This window comes from Lycorma delicatula, chromosome 4 (assembly GCF_047948215.1).
Source record: "Lycorma delicatula isolate Av1 chromosome 4, ASM4794821v1, whole genome shotgun sequence".
NCBI lineage: Eukaryota > Metazoa > Arthropoda > Insecta > Hemiptera > Fulgoridae > Lycorma > Lycorma delicatula.
Genome location: NC_134458.1, coordinates 50,008,004 through 50,031,791, shown reverse-complemented (window position 1 = coordinate 50,031,791; position 23,788 = coordinate 50,008,004). Strand labels below are relative to the sequence as shown.

Below are 23,788 nucleotides of genomic sequence, written 5' to 3'. Positions count from 1 at the left end.
AAGAGTAGTAGATTCATCTTCGTTTTCAGTTTCAGCTTTGCTATCACCTGCACGATTATGTACCTCAGTAATAATGTCTTTATCAGTCGGAAATTCTGTAGTATGTACTTCGTCATCTATTGAGTATTTTTGAAAGTCTGATTTTTTGTCGAGTTAAGAGTTCGAATCCATTCTGAGATTCATCATGATAATCTTCCGTCGAAATATGGCGTGGAATGAAACCAGATTTTTTAAAACTGTTTCGAATTGTAGCTTGTGATACGTTACACCAAGCTCGCTTCTAAATCTGATAGCGTCTAAAACCATCATTTGGAATTCTTTTTTCGTCCATTTTCTCAATAATCATTAAAAGCATTAACCGCCTGTAATGAACTTTAAAACTGCGAGTAACCCCCTGATGGAATGGAATGGAATGCAAAGGTGGCGGCAGTTTCACAAATTCTCCCTACGAATCGCAGAACCTGGACAGTGTCCCTTGCTGCTGTATGATTCTATAATCGGGCGTGTTTAAGGGTTTATTTTTAATGACGGTTACAGGTTTTAAGTTGCATATTATTTTATATTTTAAGGACGGATTTATTAGCATTCCAATCCGTTTTTACCAGCGTTCCCGAACCCATTTTATGGCCGACCGCGGGAGGCTAGGCTTTTAAAACCTGTCCTCCCGACGTGATTCCCCTTCAGACCGTCCACTGAAGTCCTTTCAGTGCTAATGCTTCATAGGCTAGCAGGAATACTCAAGAACGGGTCACTAACTGTTTGGAGGGAGCAGTGCGTACCCTTCTCCAGAGGGAGTCGCAGTTGCTGATTTAATTTAATTGTAAGTGTTTTTAGGAATGGATAAGGAGAAGATCTTCATCCACTTCTTTAATGGCTGCCCTTCACGGTGCATCTCTGCTGGGCTCTTTTCCGGACTCCTGTCCGTGACGTCGGGTCGCGTAGAGGGTCTTCTTTCTTCTTCATCTCCTTCCTCTTCTTCTACAGATGACCTCTTCGTTCTTCTTTGTCCTGCACTTTCTGAGACTTGGCAGTAATCGGAATTACATACCATTAACCTTGACATTCCCGTGGCCCCTACGGGCTGAACGGGGGAAAGTGCAGGTTTCTTCTTTCTTCTATGCTGTCGGTGGCTGCTGGGCAGGTAACTGCTGGGCTGATGGCTGCTGGGCTCGTTCCCTCTTCTTCTTTCTTGAAGGGAAAGGAAATAGGGAACTTACAATTTTGGTGAAACTTATTCGCGATCGCTAACCACCTGATCCACCGGCTGCAGTTTTTCTGTGGTATTAGGCGGTAAAAACACAAGATTTATATTTTTTAAGTTGTGCAGTGACGGATGAGCAGGGCAATTATCGATCAATAATAACATTTTTCTGCAGTTACAAATCCCATTGATGAATTTCTTGTTTGAAAATGATTGAAGTCATCCATGCATTAGAATTAAACACGTAATCGACGGGAAGTTTTCTTACATTCTTCAAACATCTTGGATTTCTTGATTTCCCTATTACTAAAAGTTTCCGTTTTTCTGTCCTAGTTGAATTTGAGAATAACAAAATCGTTAGCCCTGGACCTTTGACTGTTTCCCACCAACACATTTTTCATCTTTAAATTTAAACGTTTTTTCGGGGGTTAATTTGTAAAACAAGCAGGTTTCATTGGCATTAAAAATGTCCTCTTCATTATAACCCGATTGAATAAATGGCCAATTATCAGTCAACCAATTGCTCACAATTGAATTGTACGCTGTTAGCTTCCCCATTAATTTTTGAAAAAGAAAACCATCTGAAGTCTGTTTTTAAAACGGTCTAACCATCCATTGATACAAATAAAATCTGCATAGCCGAGATTTATAGCAAATTTTTCAGCCTGCATTTTTAAAACTGGGCCACTGATAGGTACATTTTCACTCCTTTTCTCTTTAAGCCATGATAAGAGGGCGTCTTTGTCACATAGCCTGAGTTTTTGTTTGCTTGCATATGATTTCCTTCAAAAGCACTCATAAGTTTCTCGCGATTCTTCCATACTGCTGAAACTGCGGATGAATAGAGTCCATGTTTTTGCAAACATCTGAATTTGATAGGCTTCGTTCCAGTTCTTGGATAATTTGGATTTTGTCACTCACGGACAGTTGTTTCCTTTTGACGCCCGACATCGTTCATTACAAATGAACCGGAGTTAATAGAGTACACATTTTTAAAAATCCACTGTACAGTTTTATTTAGCAAGAAACACTAAAATGAAAACGCATTTACTGACGCGACTACAGTATTACTGTACTGTATTTGGCTACTTGGTATTCGATCGATCACTTTAACAGAATACTATTTGTTTAACCGATTCCATGGTACAATACTGTATTTTAAATTGAAAATTATGACTACTGAATTTACCAGTGGAGGTAAGACAAGCAAAATTTATCTTTAACCACGCCTCTTTTCAGACTTTCACTTAAATCGTTTAAAATGTGCTAAAGAATTCGATGAACCCGTTTGGGAGGTTTCAATGGATCATTGTTTGGCCCCAGTCTTTCCTGGAATTTTTCAAACAGAAAAACCCGAGTAATTAAAATAACTACCAGCCTTTGTAATACCGCAATGAAAGTTGTACTGTACGTACTGTACAACGTCCTGTTACAAACCTTTTGTTCACCCTTCAGATCTGACCTGAACAAGCCTAAGATAAAACATCACAATCTTTACGTATAAATCGTAAATTTATATTCCGTAAATGAAGAAATGGATTTCCCTTGCGTTGAGACTATTTCCTTGTTAATTAACTTTTTTGAATTACAGTGTTTTAAAAAATGAAATGGTCTTAATAACCAAGTTTATGATGCGTCGATACCTCGCTAAAAACAAGTTAATTTATCATTAATGAGGTAGAAAGCCAAACAAATCCCGGAACGTTGTTCTTTACAATCAAGTTCGCGTTACAAGCGAGCTCATTTTTCGCGAGTTCCACTGTATTTTACGAGTTTAAAATTGAGAAAAAACATTATAATTTATATAGCAGAACTGTATTATTATTTAATAAACAAGAGATGTACTTATCTTAGATAAAGATGACTCCGTACTTACGTAAACAGAAAATTTAAACTACTACCGAAATTAAGAATTAAATAATTATAAAAACAAGTTTTTATCAAGGCAAAAATTTATAAAAGAAATAATTTTACGATCTACTGTCTTAAAGTGATAGCCTATACCCTGAAGTAGATAAATAAAATTTATTTTTTAGATAAATAAAGCAATTAACTGACAAAACTGATTTCACAATTTAGTGAGCTAATATCATAAGAAACAATTTTTTTTTATAAATAATGATCATATTCGCTGGATTTACGTAACAATGAAAACTAATAAACTAAAATTATTAGTAACAAAATAATTCCCGAGTGAATTTTATTATTATTAAAGTTAACTTTTTTTCTAATTTCTACAAATATTAGACTGAAGTAAATAATAATTTGTTGATAAAGCAGAAATAAATAACTGTACCAAAATTACGTAACTGAATTTATAATAAGATATTCTACTCAACAGTACAGTACTGTATTGTACAGCAGTACAGTACTGTATTTTTAAACTGAAAATTATGATTACTGAATTTACTAGTGGGAGTAGGACCTTTAACCACGCCTCTCTTCAGACTTTCACCTAAATCTTTTAAAATGTGCTATAAAGTTCGATGAACCTGTTTGGGCGGTTTCGTCGGATCATTGATTGGCCCCAGTCTTTCCTGGAATTTTGCAAACAGAAAAACCCGAGTAATTAAAATAACTACCAGTCTTTGTAATACCGCAATGGAACTTGTACTGTACGTACTTGAGTTGTAGGTACTGTACAACGTCCTGTTTGAAACATTTTCTTCACCTTTACACTAGAAAACCCAATGAACAGGTACATGAATTCACATTACAAATTCATGTGCTCACTCGAATTTACATTATTACGCAAATGATAATCTATAAAACGGGTTTTCGAAAAAAAAAATCGGATTCGGTAATTTTATAACTTTTCATTTAATGTCAACAGGAAGCTTACCTTTTTTTTGAAAAACACAAATTGTATACGTTTTTTTTAGTTGCGTTAATAATTTTCTATATGAGCATTATATGTAACATAAAAATACATACTATTTCCATCCAAGTTTCCTAGATCATTTTGTTCGAAACAGCAGTATACTTCCACGCAAGTCGCTTAAATCATAGACTTTGACCGAATTAATGATGTTCTTTATACGGCCCAAGAAAATATTCACCGGAGTGATAATTTGACGTCGTGGTAGCTGGGAAAAGGCTCTCTCCCATCTTTAAATCTACTAGGATAGCTTACTACGAGGATAGCTTAACTTTTAAGCGGTGTGAATGCGCTTTACACTGTTGGTAGATAATCTGTAGTAATATTTATTAATTTCACCGAACAGAGGGAAAGAAAACAGATAAAACGTGACTATATAATTGATAGGCTTGAAGATTTCCTCTATAATGAAATAAACGGCCCTATAAAGTATCTGTAACAATTCACACCAATCTTATACTTTCTGATAGTCTCGGGTATATTTAACGATCTTATTTAGTCGTCTGATCTTCCAGTTCGGCAGTTACGCTTATTAACGCGACTACTGACATAAAACATTGCCTTATCTTTGCAAAAAGCATGTTTAAAAAAATCTTCATCGTCCAATTTACCTAGAATAACACTAGAAAACTCAACTCGTTCGGGGCGATCGTCCGGTTTGATTTCATATCCGAGTTGAAATTTGTTTATGTGAAATCACATTCTCTTCCGTATATTATCATTTACGGTGAATTTAGAATACTAAGTTTTGAACTATTACGGCATGATTTCTGATGCCGGAATGTTGTTATCTGTAACTACTCTGGTTCGCGATCTTGCAAGACATTTACACTTTTTCTTTGCCACTCGTTTCTTTAAACATCTAAAACCGTGCAGTTATTAATTGATATGTTGGAGTTACTGTATCGTAAGTTCGGCTAAAATGAAGCTCATCTATAATGACAGACTTACGGTTTCGTGAACCGTACATTGAAAAGAAAGTTATTAGATGTTGCGATTCCTTTACGAAAAACCTGTATACCGTATTCCATGATAAGGGTGTATATAATCTATAAAATCCTATAAATGTATAGGTTTGTTGTTTTCTGGGGGTATCTAAAAAACTACTGAACAGATCTGAGAATTACCAATTTGTTACAGATCAGATTTTTTTTATTAAAGAAAATTATTATTATGACAAATTTTTAAAATTATTTTAAAAGTTTGCTTCTTCCCGACTGCCACAGGAAAGAAGTAACCCAACCCTATCCTTCCTTTGAAGCTCCTTAGTGAAATTATTTATAATCAATAAATAACAGTCTGTTTGAGAAAATCGTTTTTCATGAAATTTTGAGAATTGATTTTTCGGGTCAAGGGGAAAATAATCAGATTTAATAAGGCTCCGAAATCCTAAAACCCTCATACCGATTAACGTGGAGAATAAAATGAATATTGCAATATTTAAACCGTACGTTTTGCGGAACATGTTCTACTTTCAGGGCAAAGTAAAAAAACTTCATTGTATCCAAAAAAATTACACCCCCCTTACTCCCCGGGAAGTGCCTAGGGAGCAGAGAAAAGAAAAATTATATTCAGATGACCATTCTACCGCTGTTTACGAAATGAATATCGTGGTTTTAAAGCCGTTTAATATTTCTCAATTTTAACTGCATTGATTAATTATGAATGAAATGAAAGAGCATCTCAAACAGGTTTAGCTTTGCGTTACAACTGCATCCATATCGTTTACAGCTGTTACAAGCTCTAAAGCCTACAAATTATGGTTTGCGTGTTAGCTTCGCAAATGAAATGATGCGCCGTGAAGATGAAGACTTTCTTTATCTTGTCGTATTCGGTGACGAATCAACATTTCATGTTAATGGAAAAGTAAACACTCATAACGTGCGTATCTGGGGATCACAAAATCCTCATGAAATATTGCAGTGTGAACGAGACTCTCCGAAACTGAATGTTTTTTCTGCCGTATCCCCACGGCAAGTTTACAGGCGGATCTTTTTCGCGGAAGCAAGAGTGACTGGAATAAACACATTTCAATTATGGCTCTTTTCTCAACTGCAATACCAACCACAGGATTTTATTTGGCAACAAGATGGTGGGCCTCCTCACACTGGCATAACGCTGTACGTGATAGGTAGAATGGAATTTTCCTTACCGCTGGATCGGTCGCCGGGGACCAGATGACAGGGCTTGTTTGCCGTGGCCTCCACGTTCACTCGATCTGATCCAGTGCGATTTTTTCTTTGTAGATTTATAAAGCATGAAGTGTATATGCCACCGTTATCGGCTGTCCTACCCGACTTGAGATACAGGATTGAAGCAGCTGTCGCATCAATAACTCCAGACTTGCTGATTAAAGTATGGAATGAACTCTCCTGTCGGCTGGATGTGTGACATTTAACGAATGCTTCTCACATTGACACTTGTAATAAAACTTTTTGAGTTGCTCTTTCATTTCACATATAATTTATCACTGTAAATAAAACTCAATAAATATTACATAATTTTAAAACCCTGATATTAATTTTGAAACACACGGGTATTATCAAAAATTTGGTCTTCGAAGTCATACCGAGTAGTATCATAATATTTTGTTGTTTTTTTTGTACATACAGATGCCCTAGATACCTGGCCACCCTATTCTTAAAAAATTTAAATATGTATTGTAAATTGGAAACATTTTTCCAAATAGAATTTTAGTTCAGTGATGCAAGAAACTTCCCTATCTAAAATATATTTCAAAAAATGTAATTTATCGCAATGCATTTAAACAAAAAAAAAAAAAATAAATAAATAAAATAAAATTACAAAAACAAATCATAAAAAAAATTTAATAAAAATGTTAGAAACAGTTACTGAAATTTTAAAAGTTGTTTCAGCTTTTTCAATTTCGAAATTTATAAAAGTGGGAAATTCATAAAAACCGGTCAAAAAAGAATATTTTGTGATTTTGAATTTAAGAGACTACATATTTAACATACCCAGATCTGAAACGAATAGTACTAATTAAGAAAATCCAATTAATATAACTGTAAGCCAGTAGAGTACAGCTTACGATCATAATGAAAGTTCGATGAGAAACTGCAAAAACATGAAAAGAATTTTAGTAGTCATCTGTATCAGGAATATAAAGAATATCTTCCATTAGAATAGAAAATCTCCTAGTTATTTTTATGTTTATTTTTTCAAATAAATTAATTCCTCAAAACGAACTAACTCTTTATATATATTAGGTACAAGTAGCCTTCGTTCCCTCTGTACACTACTTTTTAGTACGATTATTGGTGAATGGTATTGTTGATTTACAATCAATTCTAAGTAATTTTATTACCATAGTCAAAAAAAAAAAAAATACTAATTATTGGTAGTAATTCACTTAATTTAAACCAAATACAGGGTATTTTAAGTATGTACCAGTAACTGTAAGTATTTGTTGGAATAGATAGCACGTAATTAAGTAAGCCGAGGAGATTCATCTGTACTAATTATTAATTGTTTATTCCTATTTTGTTCAGTACTTGAAAGAAAAAATCAAATAAAAGATTTACTTATTACTCTTCACTTTGACAGTTTTCTATAATTCGTTTTTTTCCACTCCATACTACCTCCTTTCTCTTTATTTCTTTAACACGAAATTAGAATATAACAAAACACAAAGAAGTAAAAAAAACTGGTCTCCTACATTTCGAATACTTAAACTTTATCACTTTATATTATTATAAATAAGATGGTTAAAGTTCAAAAGTAATTTTTTTTCCCAAATAACTGATTCATACATAAATATACACAAAAGATAAATAAATTGCCTTCCTTTACGAACATCAAAACTTGTTTTTTTCTAAGAAGATTATGAATATAAATAACTATGAATTTAAACTTTCTTTTACTTGCTAAAATAAATATGTTAAAAATAAATATATTTCCTTCAGTTTGCAAAATGTGTTTGCTACTGTTTCTTAAGAGCCTACTAAATCGAACTTTTGAAAATAAGAAAATCAAACAGAATGGATTGTAATTCCCAATAATAGTCATTTCTTTCAATTACTTCTATTGTCTGATACTTCCAAAATGATTTATATAAATATATTATATATATATATATATATATATATATATATATATAAAGCCGAAAGTTTGTTTGTTCTCGCTTCACGCGAAAACCAACCGAACGATACATTTCAAATTTCCAGGATACATTTGTATTATCCCAGGGACGTTTTTAAGTCATAGATCGAGATCCTAGCCCCCTTTGGGCTGAATTTATCAATTAACGATATTCATTAAAGAATAGAAAGATTAGTAATTAATAATGAATTAAAAATTAAATTAATTTCCGTCACCATGGAAACAGAAATAAGTTGTGAAATTTTCCTCGTCAAAGGTCTGTGTACTTTAATTACTACCATAGTTACTACAATTCTGTCTTTTGAAATTCTTTTTCTATAAAGCTTGAATACTTTAATTATTATCTATTTATGAGTCTTATTCTCACAACTGTGAGGGGGTAACGAACAATGCGGGGGTCCTGGCTAGACGGGAATGGAGTGCGAAGCTAGCTCTACGGACCTGGGAAGCCCTCGGGTTTGCCCTGGGGCTCGCCTGTGCCGAACTGGTCCACGGAGGTCCAGGGGGTGGAGCCCTGACCGGATAGTATATATACATATATATCCTATACAAAAAATAAATTAATTGATTCACATTATTTTCAACTTATACCTAAATTTTAGTAACTTCTAATAAAGATATTGCCTAATTTACTCTCGTCTTCCTTCTATAGCATTTTGCAAGACAGAAAGACAAAAATCTTCTATATTAAAAAAATTGAGTTGAAAACATATTCCCAGTTCGTCTGGACGTTCTACTGGACGGATCCGATTAATTTTTTTTTATTCTGCTCGGAATGACTTGCAAATATATTATTATCAAGAGTCATTGGACCCCACACTTGTCTCCTTTGAGAATTCCTTAAAAAATCCTCATTTATTACTTAATTGAAGAACGTTCTGATGTTATTAGTCATAGGAAAATCATTTTGAAGGTCTGTCGATGCTTGATGACATATCTCCGAGCCATTCCGAGCAGAATAAAATAAAATCAGTCCGATTCCGTCCAGTAAGGATTTTACCTGTGGTAGAAAAGGAAACAGAAAAAGAAGGAGGCTGGGGATACAGACGTGTTGTAATTAGAATAGGTTTTTAGTTGATTTTTAAAAATATATAACATTACATTGTATTAATAACGCCACGTAGTAGCAAGAGGTCACAAATTTTTATTAAAAAATATTCCGCATGCTGTTATTGTACAGTGGTAAAAAAATCACAAATAATTATGATATTACAAAAGAATTTGGAAAAATATTCTTTATCAGTAGAAAGTTCATGTTTTAAATAAAGTTCAACATTTAACAATTATGTGATGAGTCATAACTAATTATTTAACAAATAAGCTAATTTTATTCTCTTTTTGTATTTATCATTTAACAGTAGTCATTAAATAAAAATATGATATATTTTTGCAAAGACATGCTGATTCTTAATAAACAGTAAAAATTCGGCTTATTATTAAAATTTATTATAACTAGCAATTAATGATGTTAAAGAATTTAGATTTGGAGTAACAGTACAAGGTGAAAAGATAAAGATGCTACGATTTGCTGATGACATAGTAATTCTAGCTGAGAATAAAAAAATTTAGAAGAAACAATGAATGGCATGAATGAAGTCCTACTCAAGAAAATAAACAAGTACAAAACGAAAGTAATGAAATGTAGAAATAACGAAGATGGACCACTGAATGTAAAAATAGGAAGATGAAAGATTACAGAGGTAGAAGAATTTTGTTGTTTGGGAAGTAGAATTACTAAAGATTGACGAAGCAGGAGCGATATAAAATGCCGAACAGCACAGGTGAAACGAGCCTTCAGTCAGAAATATAATTTTTTTCCATCAAAAATTAATTTAAACGTCAGGAAAATTTTTTTGAAAGTATATGTTTGGAGCGTAGCTTTATATGGAAGTGAAACTTGGACGATCGGAGTACCTGAGAACAAAAGATTAGAAGTTTCTGAAATGCGGTGCTAGAGGAGAAGTTAAAAATCAGATGGGTGGCTCAAGTGACAAATGAAGAGGTGTTGTGTCAAATCGATGAAGAAAGAAGCATTTGGAAAAATATAGTTAAAAGAAGAGACAGACATAGGCTACATATTAAGGCATCCTGACAAACAGGCAATATTTGGAATATGTAAAAAAAATTGTTAGGGATGTAGGATGTAGGGGGTATACCGAAATGAAACGACTAGCTCAAGATAGGGAATATTGGAGAGCTGCATCAAACCAGTCAAATGACTGAAAACAAAAAAAAATATAAAAAATTATAGATATTCACAATCTATATTTTACGATAAGAGGGTTCTAAAACCTCAATATAAGAAATTACTATGCAATGAAATACAAACTATATTTTTTTTGTATACATTGTCGGTGAATTCCAAAAAAATAAATTAAGTATCATCTATCATAATTTGTATCTATCCATCTAGGAGCACCAAAAAAGAAAAAAATAATAATCAGATAATTTTTAATACTGTAGATCGGCATGACAACGCTACCAAAATAATAAATAATATTCAACTCTAAAAGTGAAATTTTTCCAAGAGGAATCGCGCTCTAGCAGTTTTTTTACGGTACAAAGGGGACGTATACGTACAGATGAATCCGCTGTAATCAGTTTTCAATCTGTCGCTAAATGCTGTTCATATTCGCGGCATTCTAATTCTATGATAATAAACGGTAACCAGCTGACGAGTGTGAAAATCTGAGAACGTAATTATATTCCCTTCGTAAGAACGTAAATAATTAAACTCGTAACAACGCAATGCATTTAATAATTATAGAGTTCGTACGGAACTAATCTTACTTTATCACAAACGTATTAATAACAATAAAAGTACGATTTATGCAAAAGTAACGGCAAGTAGGATTAATGAAATGAAAAAAAAAAAAAATAGGAAACTGACTAACTACTCTTTAATGTGTGTCGGCAACTAGAGAATATAAAATGCCTTCTTGTTTAAATATGAATTATCAAAAATTATTTTCCTTTTGGGATTTAATTATGGAAATTCTGGTTAAAATAATTTAATGTCTGTGCTTGTCTGCCAGGTGATACCGTACACAGATATTTTTACAGTGTTGCTAGATTTAAACCGAGTTATAGAAGAGAAACTCGGTTTTGTTTATCCTTATTTTATTCAGTTATTCACATCTCCTATAAATAATTGAAAATTTAAATTTAGCTTTTTAAACAACTTTTTAAAGTGATGTAATTTTCCCCATGAAAAAATTCAAGAAATTTACAAGGATAATAGAAAAGATTATCTAGGATAATATTTCTATTTTTTGTAGAAATAGGATAATCGTAAAAATAATCAAATCATACTTTTTTGCTAAAATAAGATTTATTTATAGTATTCGGCGTGAAAGAAAAAAATGTTATTTGAAAAGTTATATCTTACTAACAAGTAAATGGAAAAACTTGGGGTTTATACTACATTAAATCTAGTTGTTTACTGCATATTACTTGAGAGTTTCGCTTTATTTGAGGAAGACTTACGGTAAAAATTATCTTGTTATTTTTTCTTTAGTTTTCCCGCTTATGCATACTATATAAAGTGTTAAGTTCTGCAACCTGTTAGAAAAGATCAAATCGTTTCTCGTAAGCGTAAAAAAAGTAAAGATCTTTTACTTATCGGCGCAACTTTTCTCTGCGGGGTATTTTGATACCATTATATTGTTTTCTAACAGACTTTCAGCAGTTTTTAAAAGGAATCATTTTTTTCTTCACAACTATTTCAAGGCTTCTTTATTAATCGGAGCTATAAATCTATGAATTTATCTATAATAATGCTATTAAAACACATAGTTCAATAGGAAAAACTGTTCTATCTTTATTGTGACAAGAAACGACTATTTTTTTAAGTTACCGCATATAAAAACGGTTAGAAAATTGAAATAAAAGCTTAAAAAAAAGATAAAAATCTTATCTTAAATACAATCAAAATATATATATATATATATATATATATGCTATATTATTATTAAAATTGTACGGCAATAATTCGGGAGCTTATTTCTGGACACTATAAACCATTTCAGAATATGTTTACAGGAACGAGTTTTTCTTTTATTAATGACTTAATCAGCTTCTCAAGTATTGCCGCCCACTTCTGAATTAAAGTTTTGTACAACTAATAATTCTTCTACCAGGAAAACAAACAAAACCCGTCCGGTTGGTCAAGTGGTGAACGCGTCTTCTCAAATGTGCTGATTTGGAAGTTGAGAGTTCCAGCGTTCAAGTCCTAGTAAAGGCCATATTACTTTTGTAGGATTTGAATACCAGATCGTGGATACCGGTGCTCTTTGGTGGTTGGATTTCAATTAACCACACATCTCAGGAATGGTCGAACTGAGACTGTGCAAAACTACACTTCATTTACACTTATACATATCATCCTCTGAAGTAATACCTGAACGTTTGTTTGTTTTTGTCCCTTTTTTGTTTGTTTTCCTTCTCCGGAAAGTACGGAGAAGGAAAACAAACAAAAAAGGGAGACGATTTTGTGCAAAATTTATCATAATTCCTACATGTTTTTTTTCAAATTAATTGAAACGTTAAAAAAAACACGTATGAAAAAGATAGGGTAATATTGTATAAAACAATTTTATCCCCCAATTTTTTCCTTAGGTTGTAAGTATTAAACTCTTCAAAGAAAAAAAAAATTTCTTTCCTGATAATTGCTGTAGGTTAATTATAATTGAGAATGAATTATCAAGGTTATAATATATATGTACTGAAGTAATAAGTACGGGGAAATAAAGTTAATAGGTAAAATATTAATTACGTTAAAATAACACGTTATCAATTTTTTATTTATATGAAATCGGTATTAACATAAAGAATTATATAATTTAAAAATCGTTCCAGTTAATAGTTTACTTTCCGGTCACTAATATTAAATTATAAAGAAATTGGAACTGATACGATTGTTTCTCCTTGTATGGTTGAGTAAAACATATTTAACCTTTAAAAAATAATGACAATGAAAAATAAGTTATACGTGAAGTAAAATAGATAGTGATAAAATAAAGACTGGATCAAGGGTTTCTGATGCCACAGGCAATACTGATAATAATTCCACCCTATTTTTAAGTACATTACACACTACTTCTTTAAGTAATTTACTATAAATTACAGCACGACATTTTACAACATTAGTAATAAGCAGAAGTAAGGCGGAAATTAAAATTAACTTTTTAAGTCAATTTAATTAAGTTTTAATAATTAATATTATGAGGTTTTACAACATAATAAAAGTATAAGAAATATAGATAGACGATTTAGTTTTATAAATAAATAGTTGTCATTGGCTTAAAATCCTTTCAATGACATATATATTTATAATATTTTCTTGAAGTAATTAAAGAGAAATACATTTAAAAAAAATATTTTTAGTGCACATTCTCGATAACTTCTAAAGACCATAAATATAATGAACGCTCTCAAATATAACTGATTTAAATAGACTTTAGTTAACCTATTCATAAATATAAATATCTGTAAACATTGTAATTTAAAATCACTGAGATCTTTCGTTCGTTGGATGGTAACACAAAAGATCTTCAAATATCTAAGCTTCGATACGTAAAATTACTTAGAATTCATGAACTTTTTTTTTCTTTACCTTGGAAATTTTTTGTGCAGTTCACCCAGAGGATGTAAAAGCAGGTAACGTTAAAGACCTTTGTGGGGAGGAAGGTAAACAGATCGAGGCCTAACCGTACTAATTAAATTATAACGGTATCGGTTTCTCAATTCTGTCTCCAGACTATTACTTGTAAATAACAAGCAATTCTTATTTGGTGAACCAGGGTTAAAAAAGTGCTAAACGTTGTTACTTTACGAACAAGGAAACTCTTTACATAAACATTTCGACTAAATGAAGTTCCAGAAAATATCACTATTTCAATATTGTTACAATTCAATAATTCAAACGAAAGATAAAGATTTAAGTAGAAAATTTATGAAAGTTACAAAATATTTCCCTGGCATAACGAAAAATACTTATATTGGGTTATGGCATCAGAAGTCAAAAAAATTTAAAAAGTCTAAAAGGTTAATTGAGAAAATATTCCTGAAGATGTAAAATTCCTTGGATAAGAATAGTTACTAATCCTATTTAAAGTATTTAAACAAAGTGTAGATCTTATATTCGATATTTTTTACCGTAAAGTACGGTGGGAAAAGCAGGATGAGAAAATTACCTTCCAAATCTATTTATCAATAAATACAAGTGTCATGACCAGTATTTTTTGGCAGAGACCCAAATACTTGAAAAATTATATGAATATGACGTTCGGTAAGCTGAACAGTATTTATATTTTTACCTTTAATTTTCCAGGTAATTTTTGTTGAATTTTTCACGTGAAAATACTTTGAATATCAAAATGACAACTATAATTATCCTTGAACACGTCAATGATAACCAGATATGATGACAAAAATATCCTCAAATTATCGATGTTCGCTATTCAATTTTTTCTTTAAAAAATCTACAGTTCAAGTTATGTGCAAAACTTGAAGTGGAACCGACAGGAGAATTTCTTCTAGAAACGTTCTTTTAATTCTTGAGATTGGTTAAAGAATAAAACTTTCTTTAAAAATCATTTAACGATTTCGTAATCAATAATATACTCAACTTAAAAAATTAATTTTTTTCTTCTTATAAGTAGTTCAAGTTAGGCGATAGTATAATTCTAATAAAATTAATTTATTTGTGAGATAAAGTGTAAATAATATTTAATTTTTATTTGTTTACAATTCCTTTGTTTACGTGCAACTTAAATATAGATACCTGCATCATTTAATTAATGAATACCATAAAAAAGAGTATATTATCACTAAAAATGATATGTCGATGGAAAAAATTAATTTAAACCTGCGTGTCTTGTTGCTCGTTAAGGTATTAAACTCTATTTGTTACGTCTAGTCATTCGTAAGATATAACTAAACAAAGCCGCTAAATGGAAAATTATTGGTTTAAAAATGTTCTGATTGGGTGAGGTCAACGAGAGACAACAATCTTCAATAGTTTTAAAAAAACTCTCGGTAATGAATTAAACAGCGTAAGTTAATAGAAAACTGATCGGGGAATAAAATAAGAACATCTGTGATTTTTTTTTTGTCCTTATTACCAAGTAAATATTGCTAAGCTTCAAATTTATCGACAAGATATTCCCTGTATAAAGTTCCCCAAAAAGTCATATTACGATAAAATGGTTTATTAAAGATTAACAGAAGCATAGTATTACAAAAAAATCAAAGGATATAATTATTATTGATTGAATTTTTAATCCTATGTTTTCGTCGATTACTTTTTAAGTGAACGCATTTAACAGAAAATATTTTTTATTATTATAAGAATTTTTATATTGTTGTAGGCTGTATGTTAAAAAGATATAACATCTTTTTTGATCGTATTTTTTGATGATGTAATTTACGCAAGGGTTACTTAAATATTTACAAATATAAGGGAGTGAAAAAAACCAATCGCTATTTCTTAAATCTATCTTAAAGGTATATTAAAAATAAATTTTAAGAGAAATGAAGAAACACAAGTATCTATCGGACCTAATCCTTTAGGTTTCACGATTTATTAAAGTTTTTTGAATATTTTCAAGAAATATTTTTTTTTTTGTCTTCAGTCGTTTGATGCAGCTCTCCAAGATTCCCTATCTAGTGCTAGTCGTTTCATTTCAGTATACCCTCTACATCCTACATCCCTAACAAGAAATATACTAAACGTATTTTTTAGAAGGGATTTTTTTTAGAATTTATTGAAATAAACTAAGCAAAAAATATTTTATGTAAAGAAAACCTACGTGAAACTACGTGAAAAAATTATGGGGCAAAAATTAATCGAAACTAAATATACCATTTATTGATTTCGGGCTCGTTCAATCCGTCCGCCGCTGCTCGACTCCTTTTTCAAACCGGTCAATCGCATCCCCGTTACTGCTAAAAATAAGAACGGTTCAACACCCCCACTCCACCACATGCTTCTTGTATTTATATCTTTTTCGGGATTTATTCCTCATCTACCTGGAAATGTATGGAAATATAAACGGATAGAAGAAAAGGAAATGTATTTTCGGAAGCAAATGAATAAATTCACTAGAAAGCCTGTTCTCGAATACAGTATGTAAAGGCTGTCCGCATGAAATCTTTACCGATAAAATAAAGTAACATAGAAGACTGACAAAATTGTTACAAATAGCTAGACAAGCAGCATCAAAAAAAGAAAAAAATAAACGCGTAGAAAAAAAGTAAAAATAAAAGTTGGACAGAGAATTGGCAAAATTATTTTAAGTGGTTAAACCAATAAATAAAACAAATAAATAAAAAATTAACATAGAGAATTGAAAAAAAAATCTATTATAAGTGGCTAGACAAAACATATACTGCAGCTCCTTTCAAGGGATATCTATAGCTGATTATTACTAATAAGTGTAAAGTACGATTTCCCTATTCCCTGGGAAATGGTTAGAGAAAGATACACTAATATCTGTAATTATTATTACGATAAATTTTTCGAAATAGCAAGGCAAAATTTCCTTCCAGGGACGGAGTTGACCAGATAAAATTAAATATGAGGGACACAACTGACCGGATTATTTTTCAGACGGACGCTACTAACAGACGTCTTTTGGTTTTGTTTGACGATGAACTACGGTGGTATACTTTAAGATAATTTAAAAAGATTATACTGCAGACAAAAATTATCAATTTTATCAATTAGTGATTTTAAAAAACCTAAAATATACTATTAGAAAAAACGTTTTCCAAAATTTGTTTTAAGTTGGAAATAAGGCATATTGCACTTACGATATGCGCAAAAACTTAGCGATTAGCTTTTCGTCATCAGATGTAAGAATGTGCTCGAAAAATGTTATTAGGATGGATATTAATTCGTTCAAGTTATTATAATATAAAAAATAAATCAACAGAGACGAAATACCAACCAGTCGATTACAAATAGATTTTAAATTGTTTCTTAAATTAATATAATTATTACTATTACTGTTCTAACAAATTATTTTTTTACCACTATCCTACAAATCGATAAAAAAAGTTGTTTTGGGACGACTTTATATACTTATTTACCGTAGACAAATTAGATTTCATCATGAATGAGATACATTTTTTACGTGTATCCTATTAAAATTACATCACAATTGGGGTATCCATTTGTTACCACTGCCGAGTCGAGTACTTTTCATTGCGCGTAAAGCAATCTGCAATTTACAATTATACCATACCGCTATCATTTTACTCTGCTATAATTAAAAATACTAAAACTAGGTCCGAGATGAAATTAAATATCAAAGTTTAAATGTAAGTTTTAATCGAGAGAGTAAGAAAGAGTTCAGGTAAAATTAATTTTGTTACCTGTACAGTAGAAAATTAGTTATATTTTATTTATTATTACATGTTACTACTTAAACGGCACTTAACACCGATAGTAACATATAAATCTATGTATGTATTACGTAATATTGTAATATATGTGTTATATTAACATTAAAAAAAAATTAAAAGATTATTCACAAATAAATCAAACCAAAGATACACTGTTGTTAAAGAATTATAACAAATCAAACCCAAAAACTTCCATCACAACCAATCTTACACGTCAACCTTTTTTCACACATTAACACTTAGAAAATCTTTCCGCAGTAAGATATTTAAATACTTTCACCGGCTAATATATTTACAAAAAAGTTTAAAATAGATTAATTAATATAATTATAATACAACAGAGATAGATGTTACAGAATCCTTCAAATTACATAAAAATAAAAGTCACAATTTTAATCTACTCTCCTTGTAAGGTTGCAAAATATTTCAATACCGACCTTTATTCTAATTAAAAATTTTTTTTTATAATTTTCAACACTGTTTTGGTTTTAACCTATTAATTTATATTAGGTAAACATGCGCATTTCCTATTAATATGAATATACGACACTTTTCAGTTTTTTTTTAATAAATGTGCAAAACAATAAACACCCGTTCAAAAATAATCTTAACGCGATTCATCTAGTTAATAAATATTAAAGGTAAGGAAGACGTTGGGGTTTGAAAATATAATTTTTCAGCTAATGGATCAAAAAGATTAATTTTTTTACTTTTTGATATATATTTTTTTCTTTAGTTATTTACATTTATTATATTTTACGGGAATATACGTTTTCAAAATGTAAGCGAAAAAGATATTTCCCAGTGAAATAAACGTTTCAAAAAGGTACTTTTCCCCCTTTATTTTTATACCGTTATACACTTTATTTTTAAATTTTTAATGAAATACATACTTATTGTTTGACCGCTTTCGAACTGTCCACTGCTTTATCAGCAAACATGATTAATACCATAATGATTTTTTCAATGTAAAAAATATTAAAAATTATGAAAATTTAAGAATAACAATCATGAAGTTCCTTCAATGAAGTCTTGATTGAGAAAAATAAATTTTGCATCTAATATGAATTTTAATATTTATTAATCATATACGTGTGGAAGATTCTTTCTTTACAAAAAAATGAGGATCAAACATTCCGCTCGAGAATTTATAATTATATCTTTTGAAACAGTTGAGAAAAGGCCAAAGAGAAAATCCCAAACAAATTTTAATAACTAGTTATTAAATTATTTAAATTCCTATAACTAAGAAATTCCGGGAATATCAAATATTTGAGACCGATAAATCTTATATATTATACCAGTAAGATTTTCTTGTACCCGCATCTACTCTAGGCGTATTACATAATTAATGAATATCCTCGTACGAGAATATACATTTTTCGTAATAAACATAACATGAACTTTAATTTATAAGAACGTACTTAATTTTTTACATGTAGATTGAGTGTTGTGCTTGCCTTTACACGTCTCAGCGCATAGATTGTAATACTGTAAACAATAACAAGAAACTCATTATATTTCCGTAATTATTTTTAATTTAGCTTACCGTTTGAAAGATTGTTTCCACTTACGTACTTATTTAAAATTAAATTAAAGATTTTCTTTTAAAATAAATACAATAACTAATATGTCGATAAATTTTTTAATAGTATTAATTAAATAAAATGAAATCTTCTGACGTTCTCGTTTAACGCGTAATAATTTTTCTTGCTAATATATAAATTTGTTATTTGATAACCTTTAAGTAATTGAAAATGTTTACTTAATATGATTATTTTTATTTTTTTTTAAATTATAACCCCTCCTCTTTTACAAGTTATTAATCTAATTTTTTTGTGATGCCGATCTGATTGATATATTCTACAGTTTTTCTTGATCTTTACAGATTACGTACGGTTTCTTTTGATACTTGTGTATTATCACTATCATAACTATCTATTCATGGACTATCTGATCTATATAACGTAAAAATTATGCGCTATCTGGAAAGATTATTTATATAATACAATTTTTCGTAATTTCAAGAAGAGGAGTGATTTTCAACAGTAAAAGTGTTGTAAAATTTATTATTAGTATTTTTTTTTTTAATAATTTATCGAGTATGTTGTAATTTATATCAACCGGTGTTTTAAATTAAGGTTATATAAAGGTATGTTCATGTATTCAATTTATTCTGCGGTTTTCTGTTTGTACGATAATAAATTGTGTTAAAAAGAAAAGGATTTAAAAATTCTCTATATACATATTCTCAATGAATAACTTCAACACAAATTAAACTATTTACATAAATTACTTTAAAAAATAAAATATTCCTTTGCACTATCACTTTTAAACGGTCTCTATTTTTTATATTCTTAAAGTGTCTTTATATATCACATAATAATATACAATGTTATGCAAAGATTGCACAGTATTCCATGAACTGACAAGTTTAAAGACGAGAGACGATCTACAAGTAAAAAAAGAACAAACGTTCTGAAATTTGCAAATTTTCATTTCAAATCCAATAAATTTTATTCATTAAATTATAAATAATACATTTTAAACTAATATCCTTGCTTTTTAGTATAATAATTCGAAGTTTCTAAGTCCAACTGAAATTATTTATTAACCTACTGCGGATAGATTTTAATTCTACAACATATTACACAAAACAATAGAAAATAGATTACGTAGATGTAATGTTCGACGCACACACTGGACTGTTCCAGTACTAACCGACTACTGATTGATATATTTATAAGCGCTTTAGTTAACTCGTTTTATCTTTACTGAGTTCAAAGATTACAATACAGTTCAGCAATACACAGTTTTCATAAAAACATGACGGAGATAAGATTAATCGGCTAAATAGATACATTATGATGATTTTATATTATTTAATTCGGCAATTAAAAAAAAATCGTACAATATCCAAAAAAGGTGGTTTTAAAAAAATATTCTCTAATAGTATTTTCAACATAACCTGTTTAAGGTATAAAAAATACCGTAATATTAGTCATCATTTTAATTCCTAAAAATAGTTCATAATATGTTAGCTGATAAGCGATATTCTATTTTATAAACGTAATACAAATGTTACCAACAGAATGAGAAGTTACGGTCTTGCGAAAAATGTCCAGCTTGTCCAATCTCATCATTTTCTCAAAATTATAAATTTTACAGATTTTAACTATATTTCTCTTAATTTTTTTTTGAAGCGTAATTTATTTAAAACTAAGGGTGATAGAAAAATTGTATTTACAGATCTGTAATGTACGAAAAAAATCAATTCAAGAAGTAGTATGACACTTTATATGAAAAACATCAAAATTTTTTTTTTGTCAATTCCAGTGTAATTCCATCAATCATCATGTAGTCGTACATCGGTGCGGAGCGTGCTCAGTATTGTTTATGGATTCATGAATCCAAATCAGCTACTACCGTTTGGAGACAATTCAGGACTAAACATCGCAAGCAACCGCCTCAAAGAGAGTCTCTTATTGCATGGTACAATCGTTTCATTTAAATATTAGGTTGCATATCGTAGTACAGGACGCCATGTCAGGGTAGACTTTCACTTTCTAAAGCGGCAATCGAACAAGTGCGGCAAACATTATTTCGTAGTCCAGGTAAATACATCGGGACTGGCTAGTTTAATATTGAATATTCCTAGGGTTACAGTATGGAGGATATAGCGTAATCGACTGTTTCAACCCTACAAATTACAACCGATTCCAGCTTTGAGTGAAGGTGAAAGAAACACGAACTGGATTTTCATGTGTAAACATGTTAAACAAAATCGGGACTGAAGATAATATCTTAATAAAATTGTGTTCAATGACGAAACTACTTTCCATAACAACCTTCCAGAACGGAATCCATGTTACACAATCGAACACGTACAGGACTCGCCTAAGGTAAATGTATTTTGTGCTGTAAGCTGTCACAAGATTTACGGTCCTTTCTTTTATGCCGAGTCAATTATAATTGGTATATGGTACCTGGACATGCTTGAGCATTATCTAACGCCAAAATTACAACAGGATACGGGCACAGAATTCATTTACCAGCAAGATGGCGCGGCACCACATTATCATCGCTCAGTGTCGCGTATCTCAATAACAAAGTGCCGATTTGGATTGGACGTGGTGGAACAATTTCCTGGCCACCACGATCGCCTGATTTAACTCCAATGGACTTCTCTGTTCGGAGTTACGTTAAAGACAGAGTGTTTGTTCCTCTGTTTCCATGAAATGTCGACGAGCTGCGGTACCGGATAATACAAACAGTTGCATAGATCAAGACATACTTCACAGGATTTGGCAGGAAATTGATTACAGATGGGATAACTGCCGTGTTACAAAAGGTAGCCGTATTGGATATTTGTAAATGAAACTTGAAAATATACTGTATTCAGTTTTGTATCAAAAATTTCTGTAAGTTATTTACTTTTTTCAACGTTAAAGGTTACTTCTGTATAACCAATCTATACTCTGTATATAAACATGACCGGGCACAGTAGCGATTTCCAAATTCTTTGGAAATCCGCTAAAATTAGAAAAGCATAAATTAAAAAAGAATTTTAAAATCTTGCTCTGTGCAAAGGTCTGTGTAATATGCGTAAATTTTGTATATTTCAGAATTATTTAAAAAATTACAAAGGAATTTATACTAAAGATCGTAATGCTAAAAGATTTTCCTGTAGCCAAAAACTCTTTTAAGTTTTGTTTAGAATAATATCTCTAAAACATTATTGAGCATCGAACAAAAAATGTTTTCCATTCACGATATAATGTTCCTATCAATTTATCATTATAATCACTGATTATTTGATCTTATTTTTGTCTGAAGTATATTATCTCTTGTAGTTTCCTCAAAAAGTCGAATTTTTAATTTACAAAAATGAGTCGTCAGGTCATAGTTTTCTCACTAATAAATGTAAATCATCAAGACTGATATTTAGTAAATTAAAAATGTAATAATTTATCTGTGCGCTTATATTTATGAACATGTAATATTTCCTACAAAGAATAGTCACTTATTCTTAAAAAATAACAATATCAAACGTACAAAAGAGCTGTTTTCTTGTAACAACAGAATACTTTGGTTTACGAGAAAGAGCCTTATTATTATGTTTAAGTTGCAATTTTTAATTACAGAACCGTTTAAAGGATCTTCCAAGGAAATTTATTAAAAATATAATTACAGAACCGTTTAAAAGATCTTCCAAGGAAATTTATTAAAAATATAATTAAAAAATGTCCATTTGCAGAAGCAATATTACTTTGTCGATGAATTTTTAAGTAATTAAAAAACTCATAAATTAAAAAAAAAAAAGAAATGAATTATCTTTATATCTTTTTAACTTGTACGTACACATAGTATGCACTCAAATAATTTTCATTAACGCTTTTACAACTGTGACTTATTTTATGTACGTAGCATTGAAACGTATTTACTTGAATGTTATTACGTCATATATTTATAACTTAAATTATTAACATGGATTTCAACATCTATTTTTTATTTTATAATTAACTGTGGATTTTATGCTGTCACTCTGATAAGAATTTTACCATGGTTCCCCTTGATCCATCCAGGAAAATGGTGAGGTAGTTTCTTTTTCTAACCGTTCCTAACGTGACCTAAACAATATATTTTATAAACTGGTCAGAATAAAAAAAAAAAATATTTATTTATATTAATTACAGAATTAATATATTTTGCAAATAAAATATACACACTCGTTCCCAGAGAGGTTATGTTCAATCATTACATTTATAAAGTCTACAAGTGTTGACTATTAGAAAGTATTATTACTTAGTACAACACTGAAAACATATCTTTTTTTCTTAAGCTTATAAAATTTAGCTAATCTAGTGATTCCAAAACTGTGCGCTGCGGCGCCCCGGGGAGTTACTTCACAGGGGCGCTGCGAAAGATTGTAAAAGCTTCATAATTAATTGAACCAAGACATTTATAATTATTAATTTAATGTTAATAAAGTAAAAAAATAATGAAGATACACGAGTTTTATTTATTTTTATCTCTTACTTACGTATAGTCATACTTTTACATAAGGTAGGGCCCAATAGAAAAATGTTAATTGAAAAATGGCGCCGCGACTGGAAAAAGTTCGGGAACCACTGAGCTAATCTATTACTTTGAATGAAATACGAAATAGCTTAGCATAT

The 23,788-nt window shown here is 30.4% G+C and overlaps 1 protein-coding gene across 6 annotated transcripts in view; it reads right to left on the bottom strand.

Annotated features, from left to right (window-relative positions):
- The window catches only part of Prestin (solute carrier family 26 member prestin), a 168,945-nt gene that overhangs the window by 134,517 nt on the left and 10,640 nt on the right, over positions 1–23,788 (bottom strand). Inside the window, exon 1 of one of the 6 annotated variants that reach the window (XM_075362918.1) lies at positions 20,285–20,362. The exons of 1 other annotated variant lie outside the window; for it this stretch is intronic. The gene's annotated coding sequence lies outside the window, so the exon portion shown is untranslated. Of the gene's footprint in view, positions 1–19,905; positions 19,925–20,284; positions 20,363–23,788 lie in introns of those variants that run through there. 4 more of the 6 variants (XM_075362917.1, XM_075362924.1, XM_075362922.1 and 1 more) reach the window with 4 other exon arrangements.